The sequence below is a fragment of the Miniopterus schreibersii genome (assembly GCF_964146895.1).
Source record: "Miniopterus schreibersii genome assembly, chromosome: 2".
NCBI lineage: Eukaryota > Metazoa > Chordata > Mammalia > Chiroptera > Miniopteridae > Miniopterus > Miniopterus schreibersii.
In genome coordinates, this window is record NC_138102.1 from 157,172,273 (window position 1) to 157,192,191 (window position 19,919).

A 19,919-nucleotide genomic window follows, 5' to 3' on the forward strand; every position below is an offset into this window, starting at 1 on the left:
TGGATCCTAGGTCGATGCTCAACCGCTGAGCCATGCCCAGCTGGGCTACAATATAGTTCTATATCATAAAGTTCTGAGAAATTAAGAAGGAAATTGCTTTGGTGGACAGTATGGTACTATAGACTAATAATTGAAGAACCATCTCTAAAAGGTATAGATTAATATGTGGTTTTCAAACTGAAGAGAGGTCTGTAGTCAGGTGCCATCCATTCTATTCATTGACTTTTTCTCTTTATTGTTTTTATTAAGAGTTTTGATGAAAGAAGAAAGAAAGTGAGGAAACTAACACTGAGTTTTTCTGGCAAGGATATATTTGGTACTTTAACCCACTTTATTTCATTTGGTGCTCAGTAAGTCAGTAATAGGCTCAATGTTGGCCAAAACTTAATGAGGTGAAATTTAATAGTGTTAAAGTAATTCTAGATGTGACTTTTAAATCAATTAGTCAATTATAAGTAGGGGATATCTGAACTGATAGTTCATTGTCAAAATATTATGGTTGATTTTATGTTTAATGTAAGCCAACAGTAGGACATAGCTGCTCAATCTAAAGGTGGTCACCTTTAATAGCGCCAGTAGAAGAAATATAGTGTCCATAACCAGTGACATAATCACCTGGTCGGTTTACATATGTGACTTATGGATAAAATAATTTCAAGTACATTGACAATTTAGTGTTTAAAGCTAGAGAATTAGAGGAGTAAATAATCTAGAAACGAATAGTTCATATAAAGAGGAATTGTTTAGCCTGAAAAGAGAAACTTGGGGATAATTTCAAAACAATCTTCAAAAATATGAAGAGGAATTGGCCTTTGAGTCAGTCAGGGTCTGGCAAGAAACCTACGATGGACTTAAATAAAATGATCTGAGGAGAGTTTATGGCAGGGTGTAATTGTAAGTATATTAACAGGGTTAAAAATACCAGGACCACAGTAAGATATCACTTCACACTCACTAGGATGGCTACCATAAACAAGACAAATAGTAAGTGTTGGTGAGAATATGGAAAAATTAGAACCTTCATATACTGCTAATGAGAATGTAAAATGGGCAGTTGTTTGGAAAAGAGTCTGGCAGTTCCTCCAAAGGTTAAACCATGAGTTACCATATGATCAGCAACTCCATTTCTAGCTTTATGCAAGAGAAATGAAAGTATATGTCCACACAAAAACTTGTGCACAGTGTTCATAGCAGGATTATCCGTAATAGCCAAATAGTAGAAACAACCCAAATATCCATCAACTGATGAATGGGTGATAAATAAAAAGTGGTATATCCATGTATATCCATACAATGGAATGTAATTTGGCAGTAAAAAGAAATGAAGTATTGAGGTATGCTAACAACATAGATGAACCTGGAAAAATTATTCAGAGTGACAAAAGCCAGTCACAAGAGAGCCCATATTATATGATTCCATTGATATGAAATGTCCAGATAAGTCTATAAAGATGGAAAGTGGGTTAGTGGCTGCCTAGTGCTGAGGGATTGGGAAAAAATGGGGAGTGTCAGCTAATGGGATGGAGTTTCTTTTTACAGCGATGAAAATGTTCCAAAATTGATTGTAGTGATGGTTGTACAACTTTATGAATATGTTAAAAACCAATTAACTGTACACTTTAAATGGGTGAATTGTATGTTATGCGGATGATATCTCAATAAAGCTGTAATTAAAAAGAACCAGCAAAGGTTGGTATAGTGTTCTGGGGATGAGAATCGTAGGGCCTCCCACCATGCCGAGGCCTGAAGGGAGCAGGAGGGGGGCTGTATGGAGAGTTCTTCTTGCCTGGAGAGACACCCCCAGACTCTGACATCCGCCTTCAAGGAGGAGGCTGCAGAAATATGTATCTTGCCTTCACTCTTCTCTTTGTCTCTGATCTCCTGCTGATGCCGTCTATCTAAAACCCAACCAGAAGCTTGGGAGCTAGGGAGCCTCTTAATGTGATTCACAGAAGCCAGCGTCCTGGGGCACAGAGGAGGTGGAAGATGGAGCCTGCACCTGGGTGTGAAAACACAAGTGACTCCCTGTGTATCCAGAACTGAGGCCAGTAACTGAAAATTAAAATTGGATGTGTTGCCTCAAAGTGAAGTAAAATTTGATCTCTGGAAATAGAGTTGTACCAAATCTGAGATGTTAATAGTGTAATTATATAGAGGACTCCAGTTTTAAGTGAAGGATTGAATTAATTACCTCTGAAAGTTTCCTGTAACTCCAAGTCTCTGCCTCTAACCACTGGTATATTGGCACCACCTGTATTATCTTTTGGCCAGCTGTGATCTTGGAAGTTCAAGGTATGGCCTTTGGCTATGAGAACATAGAGAAGGTACGTTTTGATGAGAGTGAGAAATCAAAGGGAATAATATAAGTGTGGGGTGTGCACCTTGAGTTCAACTTCACTGAACAAATAAATTGGACTCTAATGTGGTCAGAGACAGTCTGAGGAGAGAAGTGGCGGAAGGAAAATAGATGAGCTTGTCATCAAAGAAGATGTAGGATTTAGAGAAATAAAATGTGCTCACTTAACAATTTTACTGATTATGTATATTAGCCCTACTTTCCATTTCAGTTTAAAACGACAGTGATAAGATGGCACTTTAATATTCTCTGTAAGAAAATTATAGTTGACTTTCATGATGCATATAAGATGTCAAAGAAGGATGAGTGTCTTCTCCCCTGCAGGATCTCTTCTGGATTTAAAGGGGGAGTGATAGATCCCCCTTGGGACCCCCATCTGACTGTGCTACACCCAGAAGGCATGCTTTATGAGACTCCTTGATCCTTTGTGTGGTCAGTATCTACAGGATTGGGTTGAATGTATGAGAAGAGAGTAGAAGGTTACTTAAGTGATCATGCTAATAGAGAAGCTGTGTTCAGCAACCCCATCATTTGTAGGCTACTTACGCTGATGACTTTAGAGAAGTTATTTGATGCATTTCATGGTTTTCTAAAATTGGTGCTTTTACTTTGTGCCATGTTTTATATCTACTACATTAAATATATAGCAGTATAATCATTTACATGGTCCACTGCCAAAATATAGAAGCAAAGATGCTCATTTGCAACTGTGGACAATATCCAAATAAACCACTGATACGTCCTGCCAACTTAAATGGATGTAGGATTTGGAAGAAATCCCCAAGATTATGGAAGTATACTTTTCTATTTATATTAATTTATTTCTGGACACCCAGATATATCTCATAAATAATTGATTAGATATTTCTGGTGTTTTTGGAAATTACATTGATGTTTTATTTCCCTTCAATATCTTGGACAGTAAATTTTACTATTTACTAATGGCCAATGGTTTTAGATTACTTTTCCTTTATTTCTACAAGTTCCATTTTAATTTTTATCAACTTGCAACTCAAATAAATTATTATTGTCAATTCATTGTAATGAATGGCATTTCACTGGTATAGGACTTTTGATCAGGTATAGGATATTTAGTATAAGATTATTATTCATATATGCATTTCCCAGTTATGCGACAAGTACCCAGGAGTGCAGTGTTCTCGGATGCTTTCCATTCCACATATTTATGTGTTATTCTAGTCTTCATTGTTGCTTTTTGGTTTCACAATAAGGAGAAGAAATTTTTCTTTCACAAGTGTTTTTCATGAGACATCTGACTACAGTGTAAGAAATATTTATGAATAATATAGGGTTAATATTAGAACTAAATGATTTAATACATATAAAATAATACCCAAGGCTTGGTATGTAGCATTATAAAAGTACAGAATGCCTAACACACACTAGGGCTTAATAAAAATAGCTATGATGATGGTAATGATGATTGTTAAGGAGTCTACAATGATCAAAGTCAATTTTATGTAATTATCTCTGGGAGTGTCAGGTAACTTAGTTAAAACTTTAAAACATTTAATTTTTTCAATTTTTTTAAATTCCACCTAAATCTTAAAGATAAAACATGAAACTTAAAATATGCTCAGCATGAGGTCTCATCAACAGACTCTTAGAATCATGAGTGTCACTTTTTTTGCCTTTCCTAGAAAGATGTGAGACATGCATATCCAGGGATGGTGCTTCATATTTGCTCTTCTGGATTGTCTAAACTCTAATTATATATCAAGGCAGACCATGGAACCTAGGCTACTTTAGCATGCATTACCTGTGTTGACAGTATGAATTTTGCTGCCTATGATTTATCAGTATATGATGAGCTTTAAGGAATCGTCTCTATTAAAACCAAATGGCCATATAAAGATTTCTGTACTTTTTAAAAGACCATAATTGAAGATACTGCCAATTCTCTCATGTCTTTTAAATAAAGACTCATTTGAAGAAAACAATCACTTTTAATGGTAAGAACTAGGAAAAACTTGTTTGACAACGTAAGTTTCTTTCACATTGTAACCATGCACCTGAACTCCATACACAGGTATCTAAATGGCTATCTGGTAACTCCACTTGGTGCAGATAACTGAGCTCTGCCCCTGCCCCTCCCACCTGCCCCTCGGAAAACCCATTCTTCCCATTGCTCAGACCCCAAACCTTTCACCCTGACCCCGCCCTTTCCTTCATACTCGGTGAAACTTTGTCAGCACTACCTCCATAATATCTCCAGGGTCCAAACACCTCTCTTCACCTCCACTCTCCCCAGTCTGGTCTAAGCCACTATCATTTCTGCTTGTGACGTAGTCTCCTATCTGGTCTCCTACCTTTGTTCCCCTCTGGTCTGCTTTCATATGGCAGCCAGGACAAGCCTTGAAAGTATAAATCACACTAGTCAGAGTATGTCTTTCTCTGTTCTGGGCCCTCCAGTGGCTTCCTTCCTCAGGGGAATTGTTACCGTGACCCCCAAGGAGCAGTCGGCCCCCACCCCTCCCTCTCTGCCTTCGCCTTCTACTGCTCTTCCCCTCACTCTGCACTAATCATATGGCCGTAGCTCTCTCCCCAACATGCTGGGCACTACCCCTCTTAGGGCCTCTGCACTCCTGCAAGGTTCCCTCTGCCTGCAGTGCTCTTCCTCAGACTCTGCATGACTTATTCTAGCACTTTCTTCAGATCTTGACTGAAATGGTACCTTCTTGGTTAGGCTTTTCCTCTGACTCTATCTAAAATTGCATCTAGCCCTCCCACAAACACTTTCTACTGTCCCTTGTTTTAATTATTTCTTTAGCTCTTTCCTAACATAGTATATCGCTGTTATCTTATTTGTGTATTGTCTCCCTAAGTAGAATATTAGCTACATGAGGGCAAGAAGCTTTGTCATGTTTGTTTACTGCTCCAGCTCTACAGTCCAAGATAGTTCCTGGCAAATGAAGACATTCAGTAAATACGTGTTGAATAAATTAATAGTTCAAAGTTGACTTTGGCTGCCATTCTGTATTTATGGCCAGATAAGGCATACATAATACATGCTGTTTTCTTCTTGAATTCCATGTTGGCAGCTTTGGGGTTAAAGTCAAATTCTTACTAAATTGTTTTGTGATTTTTACTGTCCTCCCTCAAGCATTTGTCTGCTGTAATAACATCTATCACATCCCTATTAATTAACTACAAGTTTTTTGAATTTACTTTTTCAACTTTTAGTTAGTTCATTTAGACAAGACTAGCTCATAATCTATATAGAGGGGCTATTTTCAAATATATGAGAGGGTTGTTTAAAGAAAGTTTCTTATAATACCCAACTGAGATTTTTCAGAAACATATGATCTCATCCCTTCCACTGACTATAAGTTGGAGTACAAGACTTGAGTAGTTACAGAAAGATTTTGCAGGTGAATCCATTAACCCACATAACCACCCATTAAGAACCATTGATGTAACAGTCACGTGTGTATATACTGTGCTTGCAGACAGACACACCTGACGCCTTATACACTGCCTTATACACTCTCATGGTAATTTAAAGTTTCCTAATTTAAAGAAACATCCCCAAATCTATCAACTTTGGGGTAACAAACTATATTAATATTAAAAATGAACATACATGTTTGATTATACTTGTTTCCCCTTTATGCAACTCAGGATGTTTTGTCTGCTCATTTGTTTTGATTTTTCGTTTGTCAACGAGTAAAGTCACCACTTGATCTCTAGCAGTGTCTGGTTTGGGGGCATTTGTGTGGCCAGACTGACCTTTTACCATGTGTAGCCGAGTGGGCCCCTACGTACTTCCTCAAATAGGTTCGGTAATGCGTGCCTTCCCCAGGCTGACTGATCTCATGGATTCTACTGGTGTTTGCCACCTCAGGTAAAAATTACATTATAGGCCTGAAGACTGACTTTCTTAGTCTGTTGCATGCCACCCTATAGATGCCCCTCCCCCCTTGGAAGTTTTACTTGTTTCAAACTTTAGTGGAAATTCCAGGGACTTTTCTTTCTGATTAGTTGCCTATTACTGAACAGACCTAGAAATACAAAACTCTTCTTATAGTATCCTCATGCATCTTTATATTTGGGTAAAGCTGGACATATAAACCATGCAGCGTAACAATTTGACATCATTTTGACCTTAGTCATCAAATTCTTTGGTTTTCCTCAGTTTACTTTCTTCTGCATTCTACTCTCAATTTAAAAAATAGAGCCTGGGACAATCGAAAATACTTGCCCTTCAAATTAAAAGTACCGTTGAGTCTCAGTTTGGGAATGGGGTTTATCTCTGCGTTCTATGAGCTAGATACATGCTAATTTACTAGTGCTGGAATCAAATGGGTTGAAAATCCTTGTTTTCCCACCAGATGGGTTATTTTAAAATATCACAAAACTTCTGAGGTTATTTACATTACAAATGTGCTGCTTCGCACACATCAAGAATTGAGTACCATGTTTTGACAGTAACTCCTTTATGAAATTATATGTTTCACAAGTGGAGTAAAATTCAAGTCATTCTCAAGGGAGCAGGCTTATGAATCTGTATGAGGTCACACCTCTTTAAAGATGCAGTTTGATAATCCGACATCAAAACAAAGGAATTCTGTTAATCCTCTCACAAAAGTGCAAATTGCTAATCAGATCCCTGGGCTGGGCTGGCAGCTTGGTAAACAATGAGCTTGGCAGAAGAGCAACTTTGGGCGGATAGATAGCTGAGAAGCTTGGGGTACCAACTTTGCCCCTGTCTTAGCCCAGTTGGGCCTGTTGTTTCGAAACAATGACGTATGTCAATGGAGGTGGTTCTCGCAGTTATTGTGTTCTTGGGCTTTTCTCCTTCCATGTTAATGGCGATGCAAATCAATCTTCTTTCATTGCACTTCACTGGTGTATAGGCTACTAGGCCCCTATATTCTTTTCACTTGGATGCTTGTGTCTTTTGAATTTTCATTACACCTTCCTCTACAAGTCCAGAGGGTTTTCCTTCCTTTCCATAAATAGTGTGGTGGTATTTGAAAAAGGAAGATTTAATTCTAACCCCGTTGAAAAAGGAACATTTTTCTGGAAGGTATAATAGTTAGGATTCTGTTTTGTTTTTTGTAAGTGATAGAATCCAATTTGAGGCAGTATAAGAAAAGAAATCTGGAATTCATTGGGTAAAGGAGTACCGGAAGGGCAAATAACCAAATTGGAGGGAAGGCAGGAATGTAGACGGGCCCCAGGAGCAGTTGGAACCATACTCTCTCAGGGTCTGATCCCTTTCTCTTGTCTCCATGTCCCTTTGGATGTCGACTTGACTCTTTCTTGCTGTAGTAGAGACATATCTCCATGGGGGAAGAGGTGACACCACTGATGACAGCACTAGAATTTCATACCTAGATGCTTTTTCCATTCAACTTACGTAAAACATCTCAGGAAGGACTCAATTGGCTCTCTTAGACCAGGCGCTTGTCCTGGACTGATCGATCCTGTGTGTGCGACCTCATTTTTGCCAGAGTGTAGAAGGTGCTTGCTATTTGCCTTCCTCTGTCTGTCTGCTTCGGACTTAATGAAACACGTAACCAGCCTGGAAAATTCTAAAGCCTGAGGACTATGTTAGCATGTAGAGCTATTTCGCACATCTCAACACAACTCTTCTAGCTCCAACTCTGTTTGGCCCTGTTGGCATTTCCAACTTTCACCCAAACATGACTAAGAGTTCATTTGAAAGTGAAAACTACAACTGCCTCATCCTGACGGGTTTCCATTAAGACAGCGCACTGTTTTGAATACTTCCAGCTAGTTGCTTCTCGCCTGTTAAGAGAGCATTTGCAAACTACTTGGGTGCAGTACGTGTGTTAAGAAGGAGTGAAAATATGGTGTTGGCGGTGGAGCCGCCTTCCGATAGGTAAGAGCAGGGTGCTCTTGCTGCGGTGCAGGGTGGGCTGTGGGGGGCATACTGGCTTCAGTCAGAGGGATGACGTGGAACACAACAGATCTACATCTGAAAGGGGAGAAACGTGTCAAATGTGGAGGCCTGGGGTAGAGGCTGCCCACAGCCACAGCCTTCTGAATAAGGGCCCTGTCTTTTTAAAAGCGATAGGGGGTAAGGATTGAGGGAGTGCTCACAGCGGTAAGTATAACACAGCTGTGCTCTGTTTATGCTTCGGCTACAATAAAAAAGCTATAAAATGTGAGATGTCATAGCTCCACTTTGCTTTATTTATACTATTTCCTCTGAGCTTTGTCACACTGCACATTCATCTGCTAAGTTGCAGCAAGAATGGAGATTAAAATATCACAGCTCAAAATAGGACTCATGCGGAAGGAGATTCATCATAGCCCCATTAAAACTATGTAAATATGGGGATGAAGTCATTTTAAAGCTATACAGGGCTCCTCCTTAGGAGTTAAGATCCCTTGAGCAAGTGGTGGGCTGTGGAAGGGACAGGGCCCGGAGACTGGGTCCCCATTTCTTCCACCCTTTGAAATTTTTTTAAGATTAAAGACTCTTTGAATTGCAAATTATACATGTTTTCCTATAATTATGCCTAAATTAATAGTGGCAGGAAATCTGATGCACAACAAGAAAACAAAAGGTTTGGTAATTAAAGGTTACACATTGTTCACTTGGTTAGAATTATTAAAATTAATATCTGAAACCTTCTCTTTGACCTCAGCTATTAATGAAGCTTGAGACCTACCCCTAGAAGTATCCCTTAGGTAGGAGAGTTCCAAGAAGGAAACTGAGACTTGGAGTCATGCTCTGGCTTTCCAAAATTCGGTCACTAATGCTAAAGCTAAGGCTGGAAGCTAGGGCTCCTCCCTAAAGCTTTGCTAGTGCATTGATTGCTTCCTTTACATTTCCGATCTCCCTAGTGCTGACAAAAATGTTCTCTCTGTTGCCTGTGTGGTGTGCCTAAGAGAGTAAGGAGTATAATTTTAGATGGAAAGTCTGCAATGTTTCAAATGGTATTAATAAGCCTTTTATGCTCTTTCTATGTGCTCCGTGTGGCTGCTGATGTTTTGGACTGCTTGTTTTGCAAGCGTGCTAGTATAGTAATAGAAAAGGCCAACATATTAAAAGTACTTTTACCAGGACCAGTTCTACATGTTGTATATGTGTTGATTGTTTTAATTCTCACAACAACTGTACACTTTACAGAGGTGGAAACTGAGACATAAGATCAGACAGCTAGTGAGTGAGACCAGGAATTCAAACTGAACAGTCTGGCCTCACAGCCTGCACCCTCAGTCGCTGTTGCCTTTAGACAAGCTCTTAGAAAGAGCACTGGGCTAGAAAAGATCAGGGTAGAAAAAGAAGACCTCCATGCCAGGCACTGTCCTGCCATTTCCCTACTAAACTAATTTTCCTCACCCGCAGAATGAGATGAAGAAATGATTGTGTCCTTCCCAGTGCCAACTTTGCTTGCATCTCTATACTATTACCTCGTGGAAATAAACTTTCTGAGCAATAACTTCTTATTGTGTTCTCATTTAACTTTAGTTTCAGAAATGGTTACGTTAAACATGTCTAATAGTGATTCTAGAATTTCTTTTGTTCTGCACTTTTCACTGTGTTTTAGTTGAATTCCTTTGGTTGCAGTTTATAGGCGTGTCATAGTTAGCTAAAGACTTTCCCAGCACTGTGACCTCGAGCACATTTCTTGATCCCTTGGGCCAGTTTTCTCATCTGTAAAATGGGTATAATAGGAGTCTTGGCCCATACAATTGTTGTGAGAATTAAGGCAGATAATACAGGTAAAGCACTTAGCAATGTGCCTGCTCATAGCGCTACTGCAAAATCGCAGAGTGTTTGATTACGATTTTTCCCGATCACCTCAGTCTCATTTAACATCTCTGCCTCTGGCTCCTCAGTCTGCCAGTTCTCCTGTCGTGACTGTCATGTCAGGTACCTCTTTTTGTGCCTGCATTCATGAATTAGAAAGGTTAAGGTACTCTCTGAGTTACCATTTAATTGAAGTAGTCATATTAGATCAGGGTAGAACTTCAGGAATTGTGTGGTGACTTAACGTCATGAATATAATATGCTGAAAGATCAAGGGACCGTCAAGAACACTCAGCTAGCTGGGTCAGCGCGGAGGCAAAGCTGCAGATCCTAACTGCTGTCCTTCCTTTCCTCCTAGCCTCGTTCCTGCTCTTAACTTAGACTACTCCGTCTTCATTATGCATATGTCCTGTGTGTCCCACTCTAGAGGGGGAATTAGGTCCAGATTCAGCTTCTCCCAAGAGGACCTACGCATTCATAATCCCTCACTGACTCTAGGAATTTGGGGATACACACACTTTCTGAATTTCCCCCCATGTGTTCTGCTTATGAAGGATGCAGACATGCAGTCCTATGCAGTTTTAATATAGTGTGATACATTTTATTCTATGATTAGGCACAGTATTTTATGTGAGCACAGACAAAGGGTGTCTTATTTTGTTTGGGAGGGTCAGAGGGGGATTCCCAGACGAGGGAAGCCCTAGTTGGGGATTAAGGGTAATCAGAGTCTTCTAGTTGAACAAGATGGGATGTACATTTTTCAAAGAGAAAACTTCAGTGAAGACCAGGACCTCGTCTATCACCATTTCCAACGTGTCCTTGTCACCTAGCTCAGAACTTAGCATATTGTACACACTTAAGTATTTATTGCATCAGTGAATGGATGATTGTGTCTTGAAGGTCATCAAAACTGGTCATTTTGAGCAGGAGTACATGACTAAGATTTGTGTTTTATAAAAAATAGGATGGCAGCCTTGCAGTTGATGAATGAAAAGGGAATGAGACGGGGAGCAGTTGTGACAGCATGTTCTAGAAGAGACTTGGGAGAGACTCCTTTTAAGTGACCCCAGCCTTCCTCCGGGCAATTAGGGATTCTGTGTGCTCTGCGTTGAACATACGGTAGTTTCCCACACGTGCCTCAAGAAGGCACAATCCCTGCCTGCATCCACCCCCTAGAAAGGCCCATGAAAACTTGGAGATCATTTACAGCATATTTAAGGGTTACCTTCTCAACACCTTCCGTATAGGAGATAGAGAGCTGAGTATGATCGATTGCATAGGCAATAAGTACATGCTTGTCTTAGTAGGTGTGGGTTGCTGTAACAAAATACCATAACCTGGATGGTTTATGAAAAACAGCCATTCTCACAGTCCTAGAGCCCAGGAAGCCTGCAGTCAAGGCACCAGCACATTCAGTGAATGTGAGAGCCTGCTGCCTCGATGGCTGGCTGTCTTTTTGCGATAACCTCAGGTGGTGGAAGGGGCTAGGGAGTCTGTGGGGCCTCTTTTACAAGAGCACTAGTCCCATTCATGAGGACTCCACCCTCATGAATCAAGCACCTGCCACAGCCCCCTCCTCCTAATACCGTCTCATTGGACATTAGGTTTCAGCATATGGAGTTTGGGAGGGCACAAATGTTTGGTATATTGCATATGGCATATGGCATAGTACCTTTTTTTCTATTTCTCATTGAGTGGGTCCATGCATTTTCACTGGTAATCTGGAGTCTGGTTATTGAAACCTAGCACATAAGTGATACTTGTTTTCAGAGTGAAAGGCTGAAGAGAGGTCAATAAAATACCTGCAGAGTCCTCAGTCCCTGTCTCTATGAGTTTTCTGTTGGTGGTCTCAAATTATCAAAAACTTAGTGGCTTAAGACAGTGCTCAGTTATTTGCTCAAAGTCCATGGATGTCCAGCATGACTTGACTGGGTTCTTTGCTCAGGGAATCACGAGGCTGAAATCAAGGTTGAGTTCTTGTCTAGGCTCTGGGGAAAAATCCACTTCCAGATGTATTCTTGCTGGTGGCATTCAACTCTTTATAAGACTGAGGTCTCTCTTTCCTTGCTGGTTGTCGGCTAGGGGTTGCCTGTCGTTCCTTGAAGCTGTGTATGTTCCTCACCAGGTGGCCCCCTCTATCCTGAAGCCAGCAGTGGTGTGTCAAATACTTCTAAGGCCTGAATCTCTATCTGCCTCTGCCTCTGATCTCTAAACCAAGATTTAAGGGTATAGGTGACTACATTAGGCTCACCCAGATAATATCCCTGTTTTAAAGTCAACTATGTTATTTAATACACCCTATTCATGGGAGTAAAATCCATCATATTGATGATTCTGGGGATGATACATAACATGTTTACCAATAGAGGGGATTTTGAGAGCCATCTTCGAATTCTGCCTATCAATCAGTTATCTGTAAAATTTTTTTTCTAAAAAAGTGGTTTTATTTTTTAAGTTCTAAGCAGCCTTTTTGCATGCTGCGATCTAAGCAGTTAGGAAAAGCAAAGAAAGCTCAGGTAACCCCACTTTCTGAAAGTTTGGTTTATGCCACTTTGCTTTTATGAAAGACCTGCATTAGTACAGTAATGGTTTATAAAAGCAAAAATCATCTTTGGGCCTGGCAGGTGTGGCGCAGTGGTTGAGCGTCAACCCAGTAACCAAGAGGTCACCAGTTCGATTCCCCGTCAGGGCCCAGGCCCAGGCTTCCAGCTTCATCCCCAGCAGGGGGCATGCAGGAGGCAGCCAGTCAGTGATGTTTCTCTCTCTTTCCCCTTCCCTTTCTCTCTCTCTCTCTCAAAATCAATAAAAAACTTATTATTATTATTATTTTTTAAATCATCTTTGGATTTCTTTGTTAGCAAAAACAGGTACTTTACACAATTTCAGCTTACGAAAGTTTTCATCAACACTATGGCGGGGAAGGGAACTCTGCATATAATTTAATCAATATTTTTTTTGAAAACCAATATATCTCTTAATGAGGTTAATTTTCTAACCTCTGACCTTGAGTGATCTGCTATTACTTATCTTTAAAATAAGTATGTGGATGGGGATCCTTTACTTATAAACAGTACTGCCATTCACATTATGAAAACGAAACATTTCTATATCTATTATGGGGGAGAGGCTTTTATTGTCTGTGCAGAGAAAAATAAAACACAGCATACAATCTATACATGAACACCACCGCTTCAAAGTGATTTCTAACATGAAAGCTTTGTTAAAGTTCACCTGATAAAGGAAGATATCTTTCAAAGAGAAAGGTGTGAGCTTCACCAACTGTACAGTTCCTTAACTACAAAGTTCGAGGGAGCTGGTCCTCCGCACAGGACCACCCTCACTTCTAACACTAATTGCAAGTTTGAGGGGTTTCCAAAACCACCCTCGGGTTTGACAGTTTGCTTGAAGTACTCACAGGACTCAATGAAAGCTGTTATACTCGTAGTTAAAGTTTATTACAGGGAAAGGATACAAATTAAAATCAGCCAAGAGAAGTGTATAGGCCGAGTCTGAAGCCTGAGGAATCAACAACAGAGCTTTCATTGTCTTCTCCCCATGGCGTCAGGACAAGTTACTTTACCAGCATCGATATGTGACAATATGCGTGGAATGCTGCCAACCAGGGAGCTCGAGAGAGCCTTTGGTGTCCAGAACTTTTAATAGGACTTGATCCTACACCGCCCATGTGGCTGACCTTTAGTTTCCAGCCCCTGCTGGATGTCACCGTTGGGCTGATACCCTTAGTCTCCAGTTGCTTCTGGAGGCAAAATTGATGTGCATGGCTCAGAGCCCTAAGCCCCCATCATCAATCACGTTGTTCAACTCTCCTCTGGCCCAAGCTTTCAGGCAAACAAAGACACTCCTATCAGGAATGACATTTGGAGGGCCCAGAGATCACCTCCCAGTAGTGGAAGGCAAAAGAAAGGCCTCTTCTTGGTTAAGGTTAACTCTTGGCTACACAGACAAGGAGGGAGGGAAAGACGAATGAGTGCAAATTGCAGCTATCATTTATTGAGGGTATGCTGTGTGTCAGGCAGTGTGCGGAGCCCTGTTTCCTATAATCCTTTGAACGTTATTAGAAAGATACTATAATTATCTTTATTTTAAAGACAAGATGAGATTTAGGGAGATTAAGCGACCCTTTAAATAGGAAATGGTGAAAGGAGGATTTGAACCTGTGTCAGGCTAATTTCAAAGTTCATGATCTCAAACACTTCGCTGTATTCCTTCCACTGAAACCAAGACAATAAGAATATATGATGTAATAAGCACTTAGAAGCAATTATTCTTGAGAGTGAGTTTGCAGAGTAAAGTTGTCATTCAAATGTAAAAGGATGCGCACTGCTACTTTAATAATACAGGATATAGAGGAAGACTGTTGACATGTAGAATGGTTATTTTATTGAATTCATGCCTTCCAAATGGATTCTGATCATCACTGTATCATTTAATTAATTCACACACATTTATTGGATGTGCTTTCCATCCCAGGTGCTGTGCTGGCCTCTGGTGACCCAAAGATGATGATAAATATGTTCCTGCCCACAAGGAGCTAGCGATCTACTGGCGTATGTGAACTCTATTTTATTATTTTCAATATTATATTTGTTTCTCAATATGTAAGAAATATTTTGTCTATAAATTGTGCAAGCTTTGGGACTTCTTTTTTTTTTTTTTTTGGCTGGATGAGCTAATGTTAAAGAGTTGATAATGTGGAGATTGTTGGTCATATAACCAAATCAAATAATTAAATTCACTTTCCATCTGCTGGAGATTCTGTAACAAAAGGATAGATTTTTTAAAAGTAAGACTACTCTAGGGAAAAAGCCCTCAAATCACTGAGATTTGTGTTATTTCCCATTGACAGTGGTAAATGTCCACAAATGAATGGAGAGAAATGCCAGGACACTTCACACATAGCAACAATATCTATTTCTCCCTCATACTGTTACAGTGACAATTCTGGTTTTTATCGGCTACTTTAGTGATAATTGTTATCTGTCATCTTCCCCTACTTCATGGACTTTTCCAGTTGAGCAAAGTCTGTATTGGGGTAAATAAGACTCCTTGTTTAGTTTGATTGTTGGCAAATACGTATTTTATTTGAGTAATTTAATTTAAGCTATAGTTTATAATAGTCTCTGCTTGCAATAAACTATGCTGTATTCTGCAAGTAGCCTTGAAGAATTAAAGAGAGTAAATGTAGTAAATGTAAGAAAAATTATATCCTAATGAAGATTTATAAATTTTATAGCTTTATATAGAGGAATAAAGTTAGAAAATAAAATAAGTTTAAGTGAACTAGATGTCCAGTAACAACAATATATTTGGACATAGTTAATAAGTGTATTAGTATGCTACCTAGATAAACTATTATGACTGCTGAGAGTGCAGTTCTAATCATTTTAAAAATGTGAGCAGACCAGAGAAGAACATGTCCTTTTTCTTGGCAATATGATTTTAATTTTTAAAAGCATTTAATTTTATAAACCATATCCATCATCCTTGCATAGATAAATGTTGTGGCAATTTTTGAATGAACCTCTTGGTTCCCTAAAGGAATTATGGATACACTATAAATTTACAAATGAAAGGCCATTCATCAGAGTTATAAATATAAGTGGTTGCTGTGCTGAAGCCCCATGTAAACTTAAAGTGGTTAAATATCTATCGGCTTTTATGCATCGTTAGTTTGGCAAAAGAATATAGATATTGTCAAACTTACATGGTGCAACAACACTGGCAAAGTGTGGAGAACAACATGTAATATTTTTTGAATAGTATGGCATTTCCTTGAATTACCGCTGGCTGGGGAACATAAATCAACCTTTATGATGGATATTCCAAAGATTTTTATTAATCTATTCATTTAATCTAAACACTCACTCTTGTCATTTATAGAGCTGGCTCAGAGGCAGTGGCGAGTGCTTCTCAACCCCAGCAGTTACTTTTAGGGGCTTCATAATTATGTCAGCTAAGTCCAGTAGGAATCAAGATCAAAATGCATAAAAAATCCTTTCCTCCTAATCCATGGTGAAGATATTTGCTTAACCACAAAATATGTTCTAGTGCCTAATCAAAATCTTGATTTGTTGCACCATCGATGGCTTTCTATTGGAATCTTCAGTTTTTAAAGTCTGTTCCCCTCCCGTCTCTCCTTCTCTCCCTCCACTGGAAAATGATCCTGCATCGTGTAAGCTTTGGCTGAAATGGACTGGGAATGGGACTTTCTGTGTACCAAATTAAGAAATAGCATACGGCGGATGATTTTGACCATATGTAATGAGATTAAAGACAGGTAGGATGGATAGGATGGACTTAAGTAAACAGTAAAGAGAAGGGAACTTAGGTAGGAAAGGTCAGAGGAAGCCACTGGCAGTTTAGCTGAAGGAGTCAGCTATGCAAATGCTGTGGAGTAAGATGCTATGAATGGCCCGGCCGGGCGCGGCTCAGCGGTTGAGCGTTGACCTAGGATCCAGGCGATCGGGGTTCGACTCCCGGTCAGGGCACATGCCCGGGTTGCGGGCTCGATCCCCAGTCGGGGGCGTGCAGGAGGCAGCCGGTCAGTGACTCTCATCATTGATGTTTCTGTCTCTCTCTCCCTCTCCCTTCTCTCTCTGAGATCAATAAGGATAGATTTAAGAAAAAAAAAAAGATGCTCTGAATGTGTGTATGTGTTACTTGTTTATTAAAACATGGAAAGGCAAGGCAAAGAGCTAACTTCTGGGCTAAAGTAATGTAATCAGGACTCAATTTCTCTCCATCTCTCAGCTTCCACAAATACAGAGTCAGTCTCTGGCTCCTTTTGGGAGCAAATGGTGGCAGTAGCATTGCTTCAACTGTCACATCCTCTCAGGCTCCCGATCAACCAGGAAAAGGAGAGAGCCTCTGTCTCAGAGGCCCTATCAAGAGTCTCTTTATACTGATAGGCTTTGATTAGCTTACAGACTCGTCCAAACCCACCTCTATTGGAGCAGGGGGTAGAGTCTGCTTTGTAATTTTCCATGGAGTAAGGGCTGAATCTGAGGGAAGTGGGGTGCTAGTACTGAAAGAGGGTACATGGATGCCAGGTTGCAAAAAAGAATGGCTTGCTGCCAGAAAAATTGCAATGGGTATGCACATACGAAATTTTGCATATAATTTGAGAAACTACAGATTTCCTAGCAATCCCTGGATTCTAGGTTAAGGGGCTCTAAAAGTAGCATTGAATCATTGCCTTCTGGAATGAATACACAGCATTGATGTTTATGGCCATCTGAGAAAACAAATTGTTACAGGGATTGTTTCTTGAATAAAAGAGTCAAAACAAATATAATCTATAACTAGTTGTTTAAATGATAATATCAAAGTAAGAATGACAAAAAACTTAGGTTTTTTTGTTAGCTAAAGTGGAAAAGTGTGGTTCAGCCTGCAGGTATTTCTTTACTGTCATTTTGTATAAGAAAACGAGGCAAAATCTTTTATATACAGTAAGAACTTTATATCAGCAACATTAGAAGACATCCATTAGAAATAAAGAGAGAGAAGGTCCCCAATGATGGGTCAACAATTTTGATTGCTATGGGATTCTGAGTTCACTCTTCAGTTTAGGCAGCTCAGTTAAAAAAGTAATAATCAGTCTATAAAAGCAATTTATAAAGGAAGTCTTTTTTGATAATTGGCTCAAACTACCTGTTGATTTGTTGACTTTGAAAAAAATTAGCTATATTTTATTTTGGATCATGTTGGTGAAGTCGTTATTTTCTTAAAAATTACTTTTACTTTAGAAATGTAGAGAGAATTGGTAGGAAGTATAGGTCAATCGTAGGAAAATACAGATAATTTAAAAATGTCTACGTAGTGATTGTGTAATCTTCATTAATATTGGAGGGAAAGTAACCTTTTAACAATATGGAAGTTAGAATAGCAGCCACAGAAAGAGTCATAATGGAGCATTCGTTTTGCATACTTCTCACTTTATTGATGAGTAGAGGGAGTTAGTCTGGGATTTTAAGTTTCCTCACTGAGCACAAGGGTTTTTCTTCTTAAGTGAATCAAAATGCCTCTCAAAACTGGGAAAGAATTCTGTGACTACCAGATACATTTAAAGAATAAACATGTTAAACGAGGCAAGATTCACTGTGTCATCTTGTCTCTCTTCACACAAACAAAAACCTTCTGAAGTTAACACTGTTCCTCTTGAATGGAGAAACTTTCTAACCGACATCTTCTCTTTATGACTAAAGTGAGTTGTAACTGCTTCTTAAGTTTAATTTTCTTAGTTGTGACAATTACATTATTTTTTCCCTACCAATTAATGCCACTGAGATTCAGCTAATTTGGAGATTGCTCAGTTTTCAAAACATTTCTTTCTTTTTTTTCTTTTTTTAAAAAATACGTCTTTATTGATTTCAGAGAGAGGAAGGGAGAGAGAGAGATAAAACATCAATGATGAGAGAGTCATTGATGGGCTGCCTCCTGCACGCCCCTGATGGGGATCGAGCCCGCAGCCTGGGCCTGTGCCCTGACCGGGAATTGAACCATGATCTCCTAGATCATAAGTAGATGTTCAACCACTGAGCAACACCGGCCAGGCTCAAAACATTTCTACAAAAGCTATTGTGTATCTGACTTTCCAGATTAACATGTGAAAATCTTCTCTGGAAAACCTCTGTTCACCACCATTTCTCACTCCACTTGGGAAGTCTGAGGCTCTGTTATTGCTCTGTGTGTGTATGGTTTTTGTTTTGTTTTGCTTTTTAGATTACAACATATCTTAACACGGTGTCAATTATCTTTGCCTAAGAAACAGCATGTAGTTTGTTCATTGAAAACTGGCTTACAGATTTTCCTGCTATACATTTCTCTTTGTTTTTCAGATTCAGTTTTAATTTTCACAAAGATAGAGAGTTGCTTCTCTCTGTAGTAATACTAGTCATCAATAGAGTTTGGAGGAGAAGTGGGTTTTTTAACGAAAAAAAACTTACATGTAAAAAAAAAATGTTATTCTTCCATTTTGGCTGAAAGAAATCAATGGATATTTTGAAGGCTGTGAGTTAAGACAGGAAGAAAATTTCACTCCTGTCATCCTTTCTAAAGACAGAAAATAGAGGGCCACAATGCTGTAAGAGAAATCCAAAATATGTTTTCCTTATATGCTGTCCAATTCAGCTGTGTAGGTGTGAGTTTCAGATAAGATTAAATGCTTTTACAGATGAGAAGTATCAAAACATTCCCTCATATTAATTTTAAGGGCTTTTTAGGGAGAAGGGATGGGTCTCATTCAAGACCCCAAAGCATAGATTTCTGAGACAGCCGCCTTTCTGAACAGGGATGAGCTGGAGGGCGAACAGAGAGAGAAAATCCACATACATATTAGAGTTTCGCTTGTGGGGTCTTGATAGCTTTCGTCACTGATTGAGACTTTTCTCCCGCTAGGAGCCAAAGACACAAGCAGGTAATCTACATAGTTTTCCCCAGGTTTTCTAGAAGTGTCTGTACATGAAAACATGTCAGACAACTGGTCAAATAGGGTCTTAAGGTTTTCTGTTTGTTTGTTTTAAATCCATTCTTTACTGAGAAGACATAAAAGAAAGCCTGAGGTTGGTGACAGACTTGGGTTCTTGCCACATTCCCAGCTCACTTTGTGGACGGCTCTCGACTTTGGAGAAAGTTAATATTTTCCAGAGATGTTCCATAGGTATTCTAAATCATACTACAGACACCTGCTCCTTTATATGGACATGTTATCCACCTAGGAGGAATCAAGAGTTGATTTTTTTCTTAGCGTGCTTTTTTTCAAAAACCTCATTAATCTCAGTGTGCAGAATTTAG

The 19,919-nt window shown here is 39.4% G+C and overlaps 1 protein-coding gene across 2 annotated transcripts in view; it reads left to right on the plus strand.

Annotated features, from left to right (window-relative positions):
* Positions 1 to 19,919, plus strand: part of SOX5 (SRY-box transcription factor 5) — an 891,887-nt gene that overhangs the window by 151,647 nt on the left and 720,321 nt on the right. For both annotated transcript variants that reach the window (XM_081129463.1, XM_081129465.1), the window contains exon 3: positions 14,598 to 14,674. The gene's annotated coding sequence lies outside the window, so the exon portion shown is untranslated. The remainder of the gene's footprint in view (positions 1 to 14,597; positions 14,675 to 19,919) is intronic.